Source organism: Phyllobates terribilis, unplaced genomic scaffold (genome assembly GCF_046119375.1).
Source record: "Phyllobates terribilis strain yellow unplaced genomic scaffold, ASM4611937v1 Scaffold_20__1_contigs__length_20440879, whole genome shotgun sequence".
In the NCBI taxonomy this organism is placed as follows: Eukaryota; Metazoa; Chordata; class Amphibia; order Anura; family Dendrobatidae; genus Phyllobates; species Phyllobates terribilis.
The window spans coordinates 3,982,466-3,989,855 of NW_027362780.1; positions in this window are offsets into that span (position 1 = coordinate 3,982,466).

The window sequence follows — 7,390 nt, forward strand, 5'->3', positions numbered from 1 at the left end:
AGCATAGGATAAAACAACATAAATACAATTTAATGAAACATAGGATAAACAACATAAATACAATTTAATAAAGCATAGGACAAAACAACATAAATACAATTTAATAAAGCATATGTTAAAACAACATAAATACAATTTAATAAAGCATAAGATAAAACAACATGAATTTAATTTAGTAAAGCATAAGATAAAACAACATGAATACAATTTAATAAAGCATAGGATAAAACAACATAAATAAAATTTAATAAAGCATAGGATAAAACAACGTAAATACAATTTAATAAAGCATAGGATAAAACAACATAAATAAAATTTAATAAAGCATAGGATAAAACAACATAAATACAATTTAATAAAGCATAGGATAAAACAACATAACTACAATTTAATAAAGCATAGGTTAAAACAACATAAATGCAATTTAATAAAGCATAGGATAAAACAACATAAATACAATTTAATAAAGCATAGGATAAAACAACATAAATAAAATTTAATAAAGCATAGGATAAAACAACATAAATACAATTTAATAAAGCATAGGATAAAACAACATAAATACAATTTAATAAAGCATAGGATAAAACAAATTAAATACAATTTAATAAAGCATAGGATAAAACAAATTAAATACAATTTAATAAAGCATAGGATAAAACAACATAAATACAATTTAATAAAGCATAGGATAAAACAACATAAATAAAATTTAATAAAGCATAGGTTAAAACAACATAAATACAATTTAATAAAGCGTAGGATAAGACAACATAAATACAATTTAATAAAGCATAGGATAAAACAACCTAAATATTTTTTAATAAAGCATAGGATAAAACCACATAAATACAATTTAATAAAGCATAGGATAAAACAACATAAATACAATTTAATAAAGCATAGGATAAAACAACATAAATAAAATTTAATAAAGCATAGGTTAAAACAACCTAAATACAATTTAATAAAGCATAAGATAAAACAACATGAATACAATTTAATAAAGCATAGGTTAAAACCACATAAATTCAATTTAATAAAGCATAGGATAAAACAACATATATACAATTTAATAAAGCATAGGTTAAAACAACATAAATACAATTTAATAAAGCATAGGATAAAACAACATAAATACAATTTAATAAAGCATAGGATAAAACAACATAAATAAAATTTAATAAAGCACAGGTTAAAACAACATAAATACAATTTAATAAAGCATAGGATAAAACAACATAAATAAAATTTAATAAAGCATAGGTTAAAACAACATAAATACAATTTAATAAAGCGTAGGATAAAACAACATAAATACAATTTAATAAAGCATAGGATAAAACAACATAAATATTTTTTAATAAAGCAAAGGATAAAACCACATAAATACAATTTAATAAAGCATAGGATAAAACAACATAAATAAAATTTAATAAAGCATAGGTTAAAACAACATAAATACAATTTAATAAAGCATAAGATAAAACAACATGAATACAATTTAATAAAGCATAGGTTAAAACAACATAAATACAATTTAATAAAGCATAGGATAAAACAACATAAATACAATTTAAAAAAGCATAGGTTAAAACAACATAAATACAATTTAATAAAGCATAGGATAAAACAACATAAATACAATTTAATAAAGCATAGGATGAAACAACATAAATAAAATTTAATAAAGCATAGGTTAAAACAACATAAATACAATTTAATAAATAGTAGGACAAAACAACATAAATACAATTTAATAAAGCATAGTTTAAAACAACATAAATACAATTTAATAAAGCATAGGATAAAACCACAGAAATACAATTTAATAAAGCATAGGATAAAACAACATAAATACAATTTAATAAAGCATAGGACAAAACAACATAAATACAATTTAATAAAGCATAGGATAAAACAACATAAATACAATTTAATGAAACATAGGATAAACAACATAAATACAATTTAATAAAGCATAGGACAAAACAACATAAATACAATTTAATAAAGCATATGTTAAAACAACATAAATACAATTTAATAAAGCATAAGATAAAACAACATGAATTTAATTTAGTAAAGCATAAGATAAAACAACATGAATACAATTTAATAAAGCATAGGTTAAAACAACATAAATACAATTTAATAAAGCATAGGATAAAACAACATAAATACAATTTAATAAAGCATAGGATAAAACAACATAAATACTTTTTAATAAAGCATAGGATAAAACCACATAAATACAATTTAATAAAGCATAGGGTAAAACAACATAAATACAATTTAATAAAGCATAGGACAAAACAACATAAATACAATTTAATAAAGCATAGGATAAAACAACATAAATACAATTTAATGAAACATAGGATAAACAACATAAATACAATTTAATAAAGCATAGGACAAAACATCATAAATAAAATTTAATAAAGCATAGGTTAAAACAACATAAATACAATTTAATAAAGCATAGGATAAAACAACATAAATACAATTTAATAAAGCATAGGATAAAACAACATAAATACAATTTAATAAAGCATAGGATAAAACAAAATAAATACAATTTAATAAAGCATAGGATAAAACAACATAAATACAATTTAATGAAGCATAGGATAAAACAACATAAATACAATTTAATAAAGCATACGTTAAAACAACATAAATACAATAAATAAAGCATAGGATAAAACAACATAAATACAATTTAATAAAGCATAGGTTAAAACAACATAAATACAATTTAATAAAGCATAGGATAAAACAACATAAATTCAATTTAATAAAGCATAGGATAAAACAACATAAATACAATTTAATAAAGCATAGGTTAAAACAACATAAATACAATTTAATAAAGCATAGGTTAAAACAACATAAATACAATTTAATAAAGCATACGTTAAAACAACATAAATACAATTTAATAAATAGTAGGACAAAACAACATAAATACAATTTAATAAAGCATAGTTTAAAACAACATAAATACAATTTAATAAAGCATAGGATAAAACCACAGAAATATAATTTAATAAAGCATAGGATAAAACAACATAAATACAATTTAATAAAGCATAGGACAAAACAACATAAATACAATTTAATAAAGCATAGGATAAAACAACATAAATACAATTTAATGAAACATAGGATAAACAACATAAATACAATTTAATAAAGCATAGGACAAAACAACATAAATACAATTTAATAAAGCATATGTTAAAACAACATAAATACAATTTAATAAAGCATAAGATAAAACAACATGAATTTAATTTAGTAAAGCATAAGATAAAACAACATGAATACAATTTAATAAAGCATAGGTTAAAACAACATAAATACAATTTAATAAAGCATAGGATAAAACAACATAAATACAATTTAATAAAGCATAGGATAAAACAACATAAATACTTTTTAATAAAGCATAGGATAAAACCACATAAATACAATTTAATAAAGCATATGGTAAAACAACATAAATACAATTTAATAAAGCATAGGACAAAACAACATAAATACAATTTAATAAAGCATAGGATAAAACAACATAAATACAATTTAATGAAACATAGGATAAACAACATAAATACAATTTAATAAAGCATAGGACAAAACATCATAAATAAAATTTAATAAAGCATAGGTTAAAACAACATAAATACAATTTAATATAGCATAGGATAAAACAACATAAATACAATTTAATAAAGCATAGGATAAAACAACATAAATACAATTTAATAAAGCATAGGATAAAACAACATAAATACTTTTTAATAAAGCATAGGATAAAACCACATAAATACAATTTAATAAAGCACAGGATAAAACAACATAAATACAATTTAATAAAGCATAGGATAAAACAACATAAATACAATTTAATAAAGCATAGGATAAAACAACATAAATACAATTTAATGAAGCATAGGATAAAACAACATAAATACAATTTAATAAAGCATACGTTAAAACAACATAAATACAATTAAATAAAGCATAGGATAAAACAACATAAATACAATTTAATAAAGCATAGGTTAAAACAACATAAATACAATTTTATAAATCATAGGATAAAACAACATAAATACAATTTAATAAAGCATAGGTTAAAACAACATAAATACAATTTAATAAAGCATAGGATAAAACAACATAAATTCAATTTAATAAAGCATAGGATAAAACAACATAAATACAATTCAATAAAGCACAGGATAAAACAACTTAAATAAAATTTAATAAAGCATAGGATAAAACAACATAAATAAAATTTAATAAAGCATAGGATAAAACAACGTAAATACAATTTAATAAAGCATAGGATAAAACAACATAAATAAAATTTAATAAAGCATAGGATAAAACAACATAAATACAATTTAATAAAGCATAGGATAAAACAACATAAATACAATTTAATAAAACATAGGTTAAAACAACATAAATACAATTTAATAAAGCATAGGTTAAAACAACATAAATACAATTTAATAAAGCATAGGATAAAACAACATAAATACAATTTAATAAAGCATAGGATAAAACAACATAAATAAAATTTAATAAAGCATAGGTTAAAACAACATAAATACAATTTAATAAAGCGTAGGATAAAACAACATAAATACAATTTAATAAAGCATAGGATAAAACAACATAAATATTTTTTAATAAAGCATAGGATAAAACCACATAAATACAATTTAATAAAGCATAGGATAAAACAACATAAATAAAATTTAATAAAGCATAGGTTAAAACAACCTAAATACAATTTAATAAAGCATAGGATAAAACAACATATATACAATTTAATAAAGCATAGGTTAAAACAACATAAATACAATTTAATAAAGCATAGGATAAAACAACATAAATAAAATTTAATAAAGCATAGGTTAAAACAACATAAATACAATTTAATAAAGCGTAGGAGAAAACAACATAAATACAATTTAATAAAGCATAGGATAAAACAACATAAATAAAATTTAATAAAGCAAAGGATAAAACCACATAAATACAATTTAATAAAGCATAGGATAAAACAACATGAATACAATTTAATAAAGCATAGGTTAAAACAAATTAAATACAATTTAATAAAGCATAGGATAAAACAAATTAAATACAATTTAATAAAGCATAGGATAAAACAACATAAATACTTTTTAATAAAGCATAGGATAAAACCACATAAATACAATTTAATAAAGCACAGAAGAAAACAACATAAATACAATTTAATAAAGCATAGGATAAAACAACATAAATACTTTTTAATAAAGCATAGGATAAAACCACATAAATACAATTTAATAAAGCATAGGGTAAAACATCATAAATAAAATTTAATAAAGCATGGGTTAAAACAACATAAATACAATTTAATAAAGCATAGGATAAAACAACATAAATACAATTTAATAAAGCATAGGATAAAACAACATAAATACTTTTTAATAAAGCATAGGATAAAACCACATAAATACAATTTAATAAAGCACAGGATAAAACAACATAAATACAATTTAATAAAGCATAGGATAAAACAACATAAATACAATTTAATAAAGCATAGGATAAAACAACATAAATACAATTAAAGAAAGCATAGGATAAAACAACATAAATACAATTTAATAAAGCATAGGTTAAAACAACATAAATACAATTTTATAAATCATAGGATAAAACAACATAAATACAATTTAATAAAGCATAGGTTAAAACAACATAAATACAATTTAATAAAGCATAGGATAAAACAACATAAATTCAATTTAATAAAGCATAGGATAAAACAACATAAATACAATTCAATAAAGCACAGGATAAAACAACTTAAATAAAATTTAATAAAGCATAGGATAAAACAACATAAATAAAATTTAATAAAGCATAGGATAAAACAACGTAAATACAATTTAATAAAGCATAGGATAAAACAACATAAATAAAATTTAATAAAGCATAGGATAAAACAACATAAATACAATTTAATAAAGCATAGGATAAAACAACATAAATACAATTTAATAAAGCATAGGTTAAAACAACATAAATACAATTTAATAAAGCATAGGTTAAAACAACATAAATACAATTTAATAAAGCATAGGATAAAACAACATAAATACAATTTAATAAAGCATAGGATAAAACAACATAAATAAAATTTAATAAAGCATAGGTTAAAACAACATAAATACAATTTAATAAAGCGTAGGATAAAACAACATAAATACAATTTAATAAAGCATAGGATAAAACAACATAAATATTTTTTAATAAAGCATAGGATAAAACCACATAAATACAATTTAATAAAGCATAGGATAAAACAACATAAATAAAATTTAATAAAGCATAGGTTAAAACAACCTAAATACAATTTAATAAAGCATAGGATAAAACAACATATATACAATTTAATAAAGCATAGGTTAAAACAACATAAATACAATTTAAAAAAGCATAGGATAAAACAACATAAATACAATTTAATAAAGCATAGGATAAAACAACATAAATAAAATTTAATAAAGCATAGGTTAAAACAACATAAATACAATTTAATAAAGCATAGGATAAAACAACATAAATAAAATTTAATAAAGCATAGGTTAAAACAACATAAATACAATTTAATAAAGCGTAGGAGAAAACAACATAAATACAATTTAATAAAGCATAGGATAAAACAACATAAATAAAATTTAATAAAGCAAAGGATAAAACCACATAAATACAATTTAATAAAGCATAGGATAAAACAACATAAATAAAATTTAATAAAGCATAGGTTAAAACAACATAAATACAATTTAATAAAGCATAAGATAAAACAACATGAATACAATTTAATAAAGCATAGGTTAAAACAAATTAAATACAATTTAATAAAGCATAGGATAAAACAAATTAAATACAATTTAATAAAGCATAGGATAAAACAACATAAATACTTTTTAATAAAGCATAGGATAAAACCACATAAATACAATTTAATAAAGCACAGAAGAAAACAACATAAATACAATTTAATAAGGCATAGGATAAAACAACATAAATACAATTTAATAAAGCATAGGATAAAACAACATAAATACAATTTAATAAAGCATAGGATAAAACAACATAAATACTTTTTAATAAAGCATAGGATAAAACCACATAAATACAATTTAATAAAGCATAGGGTAAAACATCATAAATAAAATTTAATAAAGCATGGGTTAAAACAACATAAATACAATTTAATAAAGCATAGGATAAAACAACATAAATACAATTTAATAAAGCATAGGATAAAACAACATAAATACTTTTTAATAAAGCATAGGATAAAACC